A 16014-nucleotide genomic window follows, 5' to 3' on the forward strand; every position below is an offset into this window, starting at 1 on the left:
ACCGATTCGTCACACGTAATTCATGTTCTGTACATGGTGTAAATAAACTTATTCTAAACAACTGAGATAGCTTATTGGTCTCCCAAAGTAGAGTACATCGTTCTCTAAATAGTCGAACATTTGTTCTAGACACACCTTAATACCGCAACTTTAAGTAAACCTTTTTTCAATTTGCCTATACAGAGAGACCGGTTTATCAAAGACGGGCCAAAACGGCCTGTCTTCGTGAGATGAGAGCAGCTCATGTGGCGCATTCGCAGCAGCTTTGTTGTCTGCCGTCACTCGCACCTGATGCACGTAGACACAACAAAGAGCCAACTGCCGTCCAACGACTCCGTTATCGATTTCTGCGATTTAGGCTGCATGCACGACCCAAAGCTCGCAAGCTCAATTGAACCACGTTTACTCGTCGAGATGATGTCCCCTGCAGTGGCGCTTGCAAAGACTCGGTGATGAAAACATTGAAATCGAAGTAATTTATTTTACACGCAATGTCGGAGCCCGCTGTGCGGGGTTTGATTGATTTGATTGATTTGTGGGGTTTAACGTCCCAAAACCACTATATGATTATGAGAGACGCCGTAGTGGAGGGCTCCGAAAATTTAGACCACCTGGGGTTCTTTAACGTGCACCCAAAATCTGAGCACACGGGCCTACAACATTTCCGCCTCCATCGGAAATGCAGCCGCCGCAGCCGGGATTCGAACCCGCGCCCTGCGGGTCAGCAGCCGAGTACCTTAGCAACTAGACCACCGCGGCGGGGCATCACTGCATAGCAACACTGCATACCCAGGTAATAACGAAAGATATTGCTTTTGGGATGACTTAGTCATGTCGGTACTCGTTTAAGTGCCCTTTTCGTCCCTCTCCATTAAAGGTTAGCCAGTTGCACACGGCCACACGGCCAGGTAGACCCACCTATCTGTTTTTTACGAGCGTTCTCTCTCTCTCCCCCCCCCCCCACACACGCACGCACGCACACACAGCCAAAACGGACCACGCTGTCCTCTTGTCACGCGTTTATGTATAGCAAGACACGTATCTCTCTAGAGCAAGTGCTCCTCCAAGCGCGCCTTCAGTGTGACATTCTTGGTTATCTACACACGAGCGCGCGGCACTTCGTTCGCGACAGAGACGACCGGTTGACTCAGAATGCCCGTGGGCATAGATCCGCTCGAAGAAGCCGAAAAAGAAAAAGAAAAGGAGAGAAGCTAGATCACGCGATGTGACGGATGAGAGGTGAATTTTCACTATCAGGCAGTCCCTCTCGAAGGTCTTCGAAAGGCAGCCCTGTAACAAGAACAAGGTGACGCCAGACGCTACGAGCAAACACACAGCTTGTCAACACAATGTACACCGGCACGACCCGAGACAGACACCCAAAGTCTCGATAAAAAAGAGCGAGCGAGCGACTTTCGAGGAAACAGGCCCGGCCATTTCGTCGACTTCGACTGAAGGGCGTGGCTTCGGTTGCTTGGCCCGATCCAGTGCTGAAGAATCGCCCCCGGGTTGTTTCACCGCCGACGCGATGAGAGTGAAGAAAAGGCGGTATACGAAGATAAAAGGTCTTTCACGTGCGCCTAACGTATTGCGAGAATTCTAGACTCAGTGACGTACGCTGTGAGCCGTCCGCAATAATGTCGCCGTAAGGTTGAGGGGTGAGGATGCTTCCCCCCCCTCACCACTAACCCTCTGGCGACAGCGTTGGTAACTTCGCCTGCGCTGTCGAGCGGGGAGCAGCGTTGTTATTGAGTGCGGACAACACATGCCCGCATGTTGTTCGCGGTAAATGATTCGGCATAGGAATGCCACCTGCATTGAAAGGGCGCTCGCCTTTCCCTGAAGTGTTAGCGCCTTCCCTGGCCCCTCGTTATTTATGGATTACCGTGGAGCTTACGTCATTCGTAACGAGAAACTGCTAGCAGTTATGAAGCGGGCTTTTATTACGCTTGATTGTTCGATTGAGATTTCGGAAGGTCGAACGGTAGCTGTAAAACAACCGCAGTGGGGACTGACAGCGGAATGTAGCTGTCCTCAACGTCAGTTGCAAGTCGTCTTAGTTTCGACATTTATAGCTGCTTATAAAAAGACAGCACGTCTCTTGGTCTGAGTTATCCTAGTGTTACTGTCAATATAACCCAAACACGGCCGTACAAAATGGCTGCTCGTACCACTGCTCTGAACAAAACTTTCATTTTTTTTGTTGTTCAGACGAGCGGCAATACGAGTGTACATTTCACGAACAGCGCGCAAGCATGCCGACGAGATTGATCAAATCAACAAGACCATTTCTGGACAATCTTCTGAAAACCAAAACCCTCGCATGGACAGGATGTTGTCCGGCGCTTTCGGAGCACGTGAAACATTCTTCGAGTAAGCGCATTTCGATGTGCTTAAAGAGCGGAAGCGCGCTCCGGAAGTCCGCGACAGCAGTTTTCGAACCCTTCCGGTCAAGCAACTAGCGGCGGAAATGCATAAAGGACGTACGCATGCAGCGCGCAACGGCTGTCCCACGAACGGCTACGTCTCGCGCAGACGGTGGCCGGGTTGCCCACCCAGAAGCGGCCCGGCATTCTTCGGCCGTGACTCGACCACCTCGGCGTGGAGCGGGCGGCCGGCGGGGATTCCCTGACCTTGACTTCTTTCGCTTTTACCGGCCGCTCACACGAGACCACCTATCTGACAGACAGCCCACCGTTTGGCGATGGTATCTATGCGAGAGGGTATAGGCAGGGTGGCGAGAGGTCAGCGTTGCCCACAACGTTGCCTCGGAGAGTCCCGCACGCAGAATACCTGTTACCGTCTTCGCTAATTGCGTCTCGGCAGGTTCTACGAGATTTAATGAGCCGGACAGGGCAGGATATAATTAGAGATCGATTACGGAGTCGGGAGCACCACCACATGCGTTCCCAAGAAAAGAGAGCCGACGAGGGGAGTGGCGCGAATCGTTCCAGCGTTGGGTAACGCACCGAAACGTGCGCACGTACGTACGTACGTACATACATACATACATACATACATACATACATACATACATACATACATGAATACATACATACATACATACATACATACATACATACATACATACATACATACATACATACATACATACATACATACATACATACATACACACACACACACACACACATACATACATACATACATACATACATACATACATACATACATACGTACGTACTTGCATACATGCATGCATGAATACATACATATTTCTACATCACCATTAGCAGGCAATACAAAAGGGGGGTATTGTGCATAACTGTACAGTGATTCCTATTCATGACAAAGAGCGTGTTAAAGTCTACATTACATTGTGTTTCTACAATATCTGACGGAAGACCATTCCACTCGCTCGTGACATTACGAAAACAATAAATAGCGAAAAGGGTCGCCAAGGAAATTCATGAACTTTCAAGGCATGGTCACTTCTACGCGAAATATATGACAGCAGTTTGATGTATTTGTCCCTGTCTACACCTGCTTTTGAATAATACATGCCATGAAAAAAGTTGAGTCTCAGGGGGGCCCTTCTTCTGTCTTCTAAGCTCTCCCAGAGAAGAGCGCGCTTACCTCGAGTGATACTGAGGCTGCTGTCGTAAATGCTGCTCTCGTACATACATGATATCCTCGTGTGGCACTCAACTAGCTCTGTTTACTAATGACATTAGCTCTAGCATTGATGTAAATATACCAGTAGACGCGCTCTTTTTAGACTTCGAAAAAGCTTTTGACAAAGTTCCTCATAAACGCTTGTTCTTAAAACTTTCTTGTCTCAACCTTGACCCCTTAGTTTTCAATTGGATTTGCGACTTTTTAACTAACCGCCAGCAGTTCGTTTACGCAAATAATTTTTCTTCGTCTTTACGCCCTGTCATTTCAGGCGTGCCTCAAGGCACGGTTCTAGGACCTTTGCTTTTTCTCATATATATTAATGACTTGCCGAATAATATTTCTTCTAACATCAGACTTTTCGCCGATGATTGTGTCATTTATCGCCCAATTAACAACACATCAGATGTTCATAAACTTCAATCTGACCTTCATAAAATTGAAATCTGGTGTACAACGTGGTTAATGTCCCTTAACGCAAACAAAACGTCACTAGTCTCTCACCAGCGCCGACAGTGCTACCCATCTCCAGCATACTTCATTAACAACACTCAAATTTCATGCGTAACTACATACAAGTATCTAGGTGTCCATTTTTCTTCTGATTTAACATGATCCCTTCACATAACGCACATTACTAACGAAGCAAACCGTGCTCTTGGCTGTCTGCGTCGAAACCTTCATCTAGCTCCTACCTCTGTCAAACTACTCGCTTATCAGACACTAATCAGACCAAAACTTGAATACGCATGCGCTGTTTGGGACCCTCATCAGAGTAACAATACTAAAACACTTGAAACAGTGCAAAGCCGGGCAGCAAGATTCATCTTTTCAGATTATTCATATCAGTCAAGCGTAACCGAACTTAAATCTCGTGCTAACCTCGCTACCCTTTCGTCACGCCGCTGTATAGCTCGTCTGTGCCTGTTTTTCAAGTTTTATCATGGATCGCCTCGTACTCCAACCATCAAGCCAGCCCATCGTCATTCAGACCGCATCAATCATAGGAAAGCTGTTTACCCGCCAAGAGCTCACACCACTGCGCACCTTTCATCCTTCTTTGTCAAGACCGCAAAGATGGGAATGGCCTTCCTCCTCACGTTGCGCACCACTCCAGTATCATCACCTTCAAAGCAGCGATCGAGCATCTACTCCTTTAACCGATTGTAATAGCCCACCCCTCATGTAAAACCCCTTCATTGGGGCCTTTGAGGTACTGTAAATAAACAAATAAATAAATATCGTTCAAGACAGTCTCAGCTGTGATTAAATGATTGCGGTAAAATCAACGATGGTGGTGAGGTGCCACCAGTAACATCTATGAACACGAACGCTATGTGGTCACCAAATGAAACGACAATATCTAGACAACGGCTCGAGATGCGAGTCGGCTTTTGTAGTATGAGGCAACGCAAAGCAACAAATCTATTCGGTGAAATCTGAAACTCCACAAACCACGGTGAAACCAGAATACCTATCTCACTGCTGGCAGCGATGTTTCGGCTTCTTTGGTTGCAAAGGCCAATTATGAATGATCGCAAGAAGTACCCAGTGTTTCCTACAAACGATTTCATTCTGTTAGTGTAAGGAGTGCGGAATTAACTGAAGCTTTAACGCATGAAAATCATATATAGCCTGGACCATGCCCCCCCCCCCCCCCCCCCCTCTCCATAGACGAGGTATCGTTAAGTAACCTCTGTATGCTAGCATAAGAATGTCGAGGCTAATATAACCTCAGACCACCTTGCATCCTCACGGAGCTAACAGTAACACTAAAAATAGCCTGATTCGAGCAATCACTACAAGGGCCAAGTTCACTACATCTCATGCCGTTTTTAACGGGAAAAAAATTTGCCAGATTTTTCATGCCGTTCTTGAGCAGCTGAGTGGTTTATGCATCGCGGAAGTAATGCAGGTCAAAGGACGTTGAACCTGACACGCGCAGTGCTTAAGAGTGACCTTCGGTTCTTCCGTAATTGTTGCCTGAATTTCGATCACTCTCTTTAAGACACGCGAACAAGACGCAGGTCTGAAGGGTCGAATTATGCAGGAACCGCCGAACGGTCGACAACGGTTTTGCGACCACTCGTTAGCGGGAGGTTCGCTTGCGGAATATTGATGAGAAAGAACCAGTTGTGTTCACGGACAGAGTTCATGCACCTCTACCAAGGGCGGAATGTGAGAGCGGCGCTAATTTACCGATCAACTAATATTAATGGAAAATGCGTGCGAATGAGATCTTCACGCATGACGCGAATGTAATCACTTGGTCAAGGGAAAACCACTGCGCGAATAATGGTAAACACAAATATGACGCTTGAGATGCGACAGGGGTCAATCTCCTCTTCCCCCCCGCCTCGCCCGAGAGAACTTCATTCAATAAAGTTTGTTAATTCGTTCAAATATTCACAGGGTATCCGGGTTGCTGAGGTATGCAGCGGAAGGCGTGAACGTGCGACCACACCAGAAAGACTCGATGTAACCAGAACTCCTCTGTCGGATGTTTTGTTGCGTCGAAATTGAATTCAAACGTAGTTCTTGGAATGCCTTGATGATGATAATAAGTACGGAGCAATTCTGGGGGCCCGGACTATCATATGCTGTCGTATTTTAGTGTAACGCACGCAAAATCTTGTTTAAACAAAAGTTTAAAAAATGAAGGAGAAACCAAGCAATAAATACAATGAGACAGACACAGTTAGGCTAAAAGGGGGCAGAAAAGCAGGAATAAAAAGAAAACAACAACAGAATGACTCGAAAGAGAGAAAAAGAAGGGAGATTATCAAAGAAAGAAAAAAAAACTGAAGAGAAGGAAGAAGGCTGACCAGCTGTGCTCTCAACAATAATAATATCAGGTGTTTGACGTCCTAAAACCAATGTGTGATTATGAGAGGCGCCGTTGTGGAGGGCTCCAGAAATTTCGACCAGCTGGGGTTCCTTAAAGGGTCCTGCAACACTTTTTGAGCATGGCTGCTCAAAAAACGCTGCCGATCGGTAGTAGAGGCTCCTGACAACACGCGAGCCAGATATTACAGCGCAACACGCAGCCTGGAATTCACAATAAATTATCAAAGTCAGCTAAAAATTGATTTCTCTTCTTTCGACAAATCACGGAAAATAAGCCCAGTAAGCCCATCTATCAGCCATTGGCTGATTTGAACCCGGCGCGCTCGGTTGTCACAGAGGCCGCCGCGAGAGGCCGTCAGTTGTCCACGCGTGCGCAATCGCACTGAAAGCCGCGTATTCCAAGAAAAAAAAAGAAAAAAAATCACAGCATATCCACGGGGTGAATGATGACGAGTGGGCGAAGCTCCGGGGAGAATCATCGGCAAAACCGTGAATCTTCGGTGATTGATTCGCCCAGTCCTTCATTACGTGTAAAGACATCATGAGAAACACTGTATGTGTATATGTAGAAAGCAACCGTTATTTGTTCTTAGAGACGTTGGATGGCTTGTGATGTCCCTTTATTACGACGGCTTTATCCTCCGTGAAATGAAGGGTGAGCAGTTCCTGTAAAAGTTTTGGTGGAAAAATTTGCAAATACTAGGTCAACGCATGTTCCTCGGATTATGGTTGGTATCATACGGTCATACGATATACATCTGAGTGCATATCTAGCAGCCACAAGTTGGATAAGCCAATTATTGGTCGTGTTCGCGATATCAATGTTGAAATACACATGTGCATTATGAGAACAGAGGTTGAGGAGGGCAATGGTAACCTTGTTGGAAGAGTCAAGGTCTTCTCGCAGGGATCTCCAAGTACCGCCCCATCCTATCTCGCATCCCCTGCATCACATACCCGCTCTAGAGCGGGTATGTGCCACCGGTTGCTACGTACATCACCATCAACAAACCCCACGGGATGTACAGACCCACGCCCTAAGGATATTCGCCCCTAAAAATGCTCAAGGTCACGAGGCGCGAGTGACGGTTTTTGTTTGCCCCTCCCACCCCTCCCTGCTCAGCTTCCAGCGCTTTCGTCGGGACGAGAGAAGAGAGAATGTGATTGTAGCGTGTGACAAATCTTTGTAACTCCGCTCGTACAGGACGTATTCTTAAAATTTTTGCGGCGTTCAATTTCTGAGGTAATATGCTTTTCCGATGAATTAATTCCATGGTTACTCAAAAAGTTTTTCAGGTCCCCTTTAACGCGCATCTAACCCTCGTATTCAGAAACGCTGCTTGACTTGAACTTGACTGACAATCGACTTCAACGCAGCACAAAGGCGTTCCGAACGCGCTGTCTTTAGGCGGTGCCAAGGCAACACAAAAGCACAGACGCGTTGCAAACGCGCTGCATTGAAGACGGTTTCAAGTCAAGTTAAAGTCGAGAAGTGTTTCTGAATACGGGGCTAAATTTATCGCACATCACCTCTGCCAGATGGGAGGCGGCAATCCGCAGCTCATCCTTGGCAGATCAGCTCTGGGCTGTCCACCAAGCCCGCGAGGCGGCTGAGGAGCTTGGCATCTCAGTCCCCACGTGGGAGCTGCCCGCAACACAGTGATCTGTGTTTTGGAGGACCAAATAAAAGTTTATCCAATCCAATCTAAGTACACGGGCATCAAAACATTTTTGCCTCTATCGAAAATGCAGCTGACGCAGCAGGGATTCGATCCCGCTACCTTCGGGTTAGAAGTCGAGCGCTATAACCGCGGTAGGGCAGTCACGCATTTCCTTCGTTCTTCGTACCACTAGGTCGAAGCTGCCTTAATTATTTAGCAGAAAACAGCAGCAAACGTACAAATTACACAGATTCAGAGCACTCATAACGGGGGAACTTGCAGAGCTTCTGGCGAGTCCTGGCTCACATCAGAGGACCACATTTCTGTACGTTGGCAACATGTTTTAGGTGCGAAGCAGCTCCTTGATAGCCCGCGTAACACTGTCCGTCCGTGTCTCCATGCCACCGCACCGCACCACGCTCCCCTCGCCGCAGGTGTTGGGGCGGTGCCAAGTAGGTCACACCTTCTCTCGCAGTGCACGTCAATCGTTACCTCGCCAGCCACGCGCTCGCCACATGTCACCTTTCTGTCGCTTCCCCATCTGCACCACTCGCAACGTTCGAGCGCAGATCGAGTGAACACATTTTTTAATGCGAAGCATTTCTTAGCGAACTTCGGCGACTTTGAACATATATATCTATCTAGCCGCCTACGACATTTAGCTCTCCTGGACGTTTCGATAATGGTATCGATACCAAACTTGGTATGGCATAACATGTCTGTATGAAGAACATATTTGACTAGTCATGACATGAAAATCATGACATGTGTGTCATAATTGCCATGACTTACATTTGGTCCTGCAGCTCTTGCGGTGGTTTCATCCACATGGCGTGTCGCGAAACCGGTATGGTATGACATGATTGCATGGCGAACACATGCGACAGACTAACATCATGACATGCGGGTCATGTAACAACATGACTACATGCCACGCTCATGATGTGCTCGCGGCCGTTTCGCTAGCGTCACATATACCAAATTTGGTATTACGGTACGTGAATGGTTGACGAAGGCATGCGACTGGTGCAAACATGATAATCACTAAATGCGTGTCATGTAACAACATGACGACATGTCACGCTCATGATGCGCTGGCGGCCGTTTTGCTAGCTTCACTTATACCAAATTTAGTATTACGGGACGTCAATGGATGACGAAGGTATGATATTGGTGCAAACATGATAAGCATGAGATGCATGTCATGTAACAACATGATTACGGGCTACGCTCATGATGCGCTCGCGGCCGTTTCGCTAGCTTCACATGTACCAAACTCGGTATTACGCGACGCGAACGGACGACATAGGTAAGTGACACATCCAAACATGATAATCATGACATGCATGTTATGTAACAACATGACTACATGTCACACCGATGATGCGCTCGCAGCCATTTTACTAGCTTCACAGATGCCAAATTTGGTATTACGTGACGTCAATGGATGACGAAGGTATGTGACTGCTGCAAATATGATAATTATGAGGTGCGTGTGATGTGAGAACGTGACTACATGCCACAGTCAAGGCGCCAATACATTTCGACGGGACGCGGTGCGCGTGGCCAGGCACCGGTCTTTCCATATACTCGCAGGCACGCGCCGCGCTGTGCTGCTTTGACGCATGCGTGTTTCAGCGCGTTCGGCATCCCTCCGTCACGAAAACAGGGAGACGCAGTGTTGTCTGGGTAACGCATCGGCGCGAATTTGACGCCGTTTGCCGTCGGGCCGCGCCGACGAACGCTGGTCGCGTCGGTCGCGCCCGGCGTCAGACTATAGAGTGCTCGCGTTTTGTTAACGTAGCGTCACTGTTAGCGTGCACGTGTGACCACGCTACATTGGAGTATACACCTTTTCACAGGAAGGAAAAAAAAAACACCGCCATGATGGGCTGTGCGCGGGAGTACAAAGGCTAAGGGTGCAGCGTTGCCAGTGCATTTTCGAGGGGACGCGCCAATTTGGACAGCCCAAGGAGGGCTATGGCGGCGCCCAGGGAGGCGTTTATGAAAAAGGTGAATATAATTGGGCCCTTCATGATGCGCTCGCAGCCGCTTTGCTAGCGCCACATATACCAAATACGGTACCACGTGACGTGAATAGATGTTGAAGGTAAACGACACACCCAAACATGATAATCGTGACACGGAAGTCATGTACGGCATCATTTACCTCCACCCCGTAACGTTGTGCCGATTTTAAAGTGACATATCACCCTTTCCTATTCGTGCTTCGCGTATAATCGATTGCCACTGTACGTGGGATCTGCCAATCTTTTGGTTCTTTATCTGGGATGGAAAGGATGCCGGAAAGCGAAGCTTCTTCGCCCGCCGAAACATGCGCCGAAGCAATTTGGCCTAACCCGGCCGTCGCCGGCATTGCGAGGGTTAGCAGAGCCGATCGCGTTCGCGAATGGCGACGTCACGCCTGAACACCGACGAAGCGCGAGCCAGGGAAGCCGAACGCAAGCGTAGGCAGCGGAAGACCAACGACACCGACGAGGTACGAGTCAAGCACGCTGATCGCGTTCGAGAACGGAGACGGTGCGCGGGTAACACCGAGGAGACGCACCGAGAGCGTATTTAACGCGTCGGCAATACTGACGGAACGCGTGCCAAGGAAGCCGAGCGGCAGCGCCGACTGCGGAAGGCCAACGCTGGCGAATCCTCGACGTCGTCGTCGTCAGCAACGTTTCGAAAGCGCCGCGCACTCTCCCCCGAATCGCCGTGCGCAACGCTGCTGCTTCGCACCCCATCAGGGTTCCCTTTGAGAAGATGTTATTTTTGTTTCGTGTACGACGCCGCCACTGAAATGTGTGAGTTATAGAAGCATCTCTTACGTAAATCACTGGAATTAAAAGTCCCAATCAAGAAAAACCACACACACACGCGCGCGCGCGCAAGTTGTGTAACGCGTGGAGGTTTCATAGACACGCAGCGAGAAGGACCTTGTCTCTGCAGTCATAACACGTCCGCTGGTATCATTCGTGGAGTGTCCTCTTCAGATGCTGTACGCGACAAACCCTATCCGGTCGGATTGCCGATCGCGCAACGTTTTCTTGTTCTTTTTGCGAGCGAAGAAGGCGCACTCTCTAAGAATAGATATGCGCCTGAGTGCGGGCGTACCACACTGGCGGACGACGTAGTGAGTGGTCGGCCTGCGGACGGCGCCCTACTCAGCGTCAGTCTGCTCCTGCGCCGTAACAAGTCCGTTTACGAGACTCCCGATGTCGGAAGGACAAGTTTTACGCTATTCTTACTTTCGTCATTTCCGTTCTTTAGCGAAACTGGGAGCGCCCCCACCCCATCCTTCCTAAAAAAAAAAATTGTTTAAGTGTTTGCCGTCCTTCGCGCCCCTTCGTGGGGATATTTTCTGCCCATAAGGCGAATTTCCGTGCTGAAATAAGACGGTCTTACGGCGTGGCCACCAAGTATTGAGAAATGGAAATCGACAGCTACCCGTGTGAAGCGCGACGCAAGGTAACCCATGCGGATTCACGAGAAATAAATTTTCTCATTTGCCCCCCCCCCCCAAAAAAAAATAGTAGAGCGATCGCACCGGAAAGGCGCTGGTTTTGTGTTTGATACGTGGACTAGGACGATTTTTTCGGAACATTGATTGATATGTCGGGTTTAACGTCCCAAAGCCACCATACGATTATGAGAGACGACGTAGTCGAGGTCCACCTGGGGTTCTTTAACGTGCACCCAAACCTGAGCACACAGGCCTACAACATTTCCGCCTCTATCGAAAATGCAGCCGCCGCAGCCAAGATTAGATCCCGCGACCTGCTGGTAAGCAGCCCAGTACCTTAGCTACTACACTACTGTGGCGGGGCAATTTACCATGCAGAATCAATAGCTTTTTTAAAATCTCATAAGTGGAATATAACAATGCGAGATTGGTCGAGAAAGCAGGCCGGAAACCAAACTGATAAGTAGTTATATGGAAAATTTACACAATTAGTGATGCGTTTCTCGGTACATATCTTTATTATTTTACTAAAACTGATAGGATAGCTATGAAGCGATAATTAGATATGCAAGTTCTATCGCCTTTCTTGAACACTGGTACTATTTTAGCGTGTTTTAGCTGTAATGGGAATGACCCTGTCTTGAAAATTAGATTGATAAGACGGGATAGAGGAATGACAACATGGTTAATATGAGTGTTTGTTATTGGGCGAGCGAATTCTGTCAAGTCCGGCAGAGGTTACTTTAAGATTACAAATAATGCTGATAATTTTAATAGAGTCTGTTGGGAAAAAGTATAATGATTGTGAAGAGTGGACCTCAGATTTATTCGGCGATAATGGTGGACTAGAAAAAGCTTGATTACAGTAAAATGAGTTGAATTCATTTGCAATGTCGATTTGCTGATCTAAGACACGGTCAGCAGTTTGAAGCTCAGTGATAGCTCATATCAGATGAGGAGATCTTTTGAGGGTAGGAGGGATCACCACAACGACTACGAAGAAGAAAAAAAAAAAATAACGGCTTTAGCCTCAAAGTCGTTTGAAGCAATTGAACATAGGACCCTATCAGTTTTTCATGTCGGCTACTGTCGAGTAAGAGCCCAAAATAGGCGTTGCTAAGTAGCTACGTGTATCTTCCTCAAGAGTTTAAGAAAGCGGAGCCAAACAATGCCGCCACAATACTGGCTCAGACGCGCGATGAATGACCGATATTTCCTGATAACGCTTCAAGATGAGCACGAAGAAAGGAAAGCTACTCACTCCTACGGTCTCGCTATGTCCAGCGAGTCGTTGATAAGGCGAGCACTTACAGAGTCAAAGAAGCTTATCAAAGCAAGCTCCAGCGGCACGGATTTGAAGAATCTGTAAGCCATGGTGGAGCATAACAAATAGCTATATGCGAATAGTTGATTCGAAGTGTGAATCGAATACGAATAGTATTCGAACACTATTAATAAAAAGGCAAGCAATTTCAAAACAGCCCGGTGTTTCCACATTTTGCTCCAAAGCATTATTCGCAAAATGTAAGCAAGCAGCAATAATGGTTACGTTAAAATAGATGAAAACTACCGCATATGCGTCAATAGAGGCTAGCTGCTAAAAAGTAAAAAAAAAAAAAAGATCCACTCGCATGTTCCCACCGAAGGAACTGGAGTATAAATGCTTCGCAGAGTGGTGGAAGTATCGCGGGAATGTTGCATAATTTGAATGTTGCATAATTACAGCATTCGCGCGATCGAACCCCCCTTTCAATCTGCTTAATTGTTATTTCACCTTTATTATTCTTATTCACTGAATGATGGAGAAGCGTTGCCTTCAACGAGTGGTGGGACGCTGATGTTGGTTTGTGCCCCACCATTGGTTGTAGGTACTGTTGCTTTCACCGCATCTACTCGAGTCATGCAAAGCGTCAAGTCAAGCGAAATACAAGTAGAAACGCGCTTAGCGGTCATCGACGCGGGTGCTGGAAGAGCGATTTAAAGCGAAACTCGTTGTAGTGAGAAAGAAGTGTGCCGCGAGCGAGCGGAGGAGCCGGCAGCTGCGGCGAGCGTGCTGCGGGTGAGTGAGAGAGTGACGTCAGCGCGCACCTGCGAGGGGAGCGTGACGTCACCGTGCTGCTGCGGCGTGACCTACTTGGCACCACTCCAACACGTGCGGCGAGGAGAATGCGGTGCGTTTGAACCGACGCACACACGTACGGCGTTACACACGTGAGTCAAAGAGCTGTTTGGCATCTAAAAACAAAAATACCACCCAGCTCCGAACTTCCTGCAGGCTCGGCTCAACAGCTGCGAAGCCCACATAAATCTTTAGACTCCCTTTAAGAGACACATCAACAACTTTCTTGGCCCTCCCCAAAGTAGTTATAATGACATTCAAATGTCATTCACAAGTCTTTGAGTATCGGGGTTTATTAATAATAACTGGACTTTTATGTTCCAAAGCGTCGATATGATTGTGTGGGACGCCGTAGTGGAAGGCTACGGCAATTGCGACACTCTCGTGTTCTTTAACGCGCACTGACATCGAACATTACGCGGGCCTCTGGAATTTCGCCTCCATCGAACCCACGACCTTAGGGTCAACAGCCCAGCACCATGGTCACTGTTCTACTGAGCCGGTGCGGTTTGTCGATGCAGGCAACGCCGAGTGGTTCTGGGCGCTTCACGGATATTTCATCGTTTCAACCTTCCACACTCCTCTGAACTTCCTTGAAGGGGCATTGTCACGATAAGTTTCAGCTGGCCTTTTTATACGTCGAATGAAAGGCCGAGCCCCCGAGTTCATAGAATAATGTGCAACGTGAATGAGTGCAACGTGAAAAAGTCTTTACAGTATCCCCCCCCTCTCTCCATCGCTCCACCTCTCTCACCTCGTTACGCCGATGCAGGCAACGTCTGCTAGCGGGTTTCTTGATTGAAAAAGGCCGACTGCTCACGCATGCACAACCATTCACGGTCCACTTACCTGAAATCCCGTAAGAGAATTGTCGTGTAAATAAAAAAAAAATCGCAGCGAGCGTGTTAACTGTAAGCGGATTGCAGGTCTCTGTGTCCGATCGGAGTCTTCTGTCTCTCATTGCCCTTTAGCAGCGATTGGCATGTCCCAGTATAGGAAACACTAGTCCATCACTGCGTGCTTTGCGCCTCCACAGGCTTCTTACCAGTGTATACGCGTTAACGCCCGCTGCTTCGCATCTACGCATTTTATTGCCCCGGCCCTTGAGTGACAATATTGCGGTCTGCTGGTTAAAGTGAGTTTGAGACCCCTGCTGTAGCCTAACGTGACGACAGTGTCGATGTGGGTAAGTGCATCGTACGGAAATAAATTTTAATGCCAGAATAATTCAGCGTTGACTAAGCTTCACACTTGCGCGGAGCCAATGAGTACAATACATGAGTACAACAGCTAGGATATTTGTATGTCAAAGTAAACTATCCTTCGGAAATCAGAGCCAGTACCCTTTTGATTGATTAATATGTGAGGTTTAAGGTTTCAAAACCACCACGTGATTATGACAGAAGCCACAGTGGAGGTCTCCGGAAATTTCGACCACCACCCAAATTTGAGCACATGGGCCTACAGCTTTTTCACCTGTCAGTACCTTTTTTTTTGATAGACCCTTAAACCACACCTGTAACATAGTTCCCAGACGAGACAGTAGTTTCTTGCTCGCCTTCACTACTCTTCCTACTAGCGCAACATCCTCCTCGCCACTTATTCCTTCGCAAAATGCGTGCAATGTCGCCACTAATAAGCGTTGCGTGAGTCGTGATTTCGCACTTTTCGACTACACGCAGCTATTTCCGCTTGCACAGTCGCAGAATAAACAAGAACAAAAAACGAAGCGAAACCAGTTTATCACGCATTCGTTAGTCATGAGAGACAAGGCAGCCTGCGTATGGGACTGCGTAGCGGAGCAGAGCAGGAGAGACGATTCACAACAAATGTCTCTCGTGTATCGACCAATCGAGAGCTTACTCTGTCCTGACATCACATGAGCTAACTGCTGACGTCACGAATAATAACGGGAAGACGGGAAACGCCCGCAGAAAATAACGCACTTGTTCTCGGTATATTTACCTCCGTATTCTAGAACGCCCCTTCACTCAACGCTCAACCTTCACCTGAAAAAGCCGATGGGAGCGCCATCTCTAGGCAGGGAAAGTCGCTACATATACGTGATAGATTGCTGCTATTCTTGAGTAGCGCAGCGTCATTTCAACCGAGCAGCGGCGCAGTGCGCAACTCTGTCAAGTGAAGGGTCAAAGTCGAGTCGAGGAGCGTTTGTGAATACCGGGGTTAGAACTGTTTAGGGGGCCTCTAAACGGAGTTTTATACATGATGACGACTGACAAAAATTGAAAAGACGGTAAACGACTTTTTTTTTCCCTCAG

Source organism: Rhipicephalus microplus, chromosome 10 (genome assembly GCF_043290135.1).
Source record: "Rhipicephalus microplus isolate Deutch F79 chromosome 10, USDA_Rmic, whole genome shotgun sequence".
NCBI classification, from domain to species: Eukaryota; Metazoa; Arthropoda; class Arachnida; order Ixodida; family Ixodidae; genus Rhipicephalus; species Rhipicephalus microplus.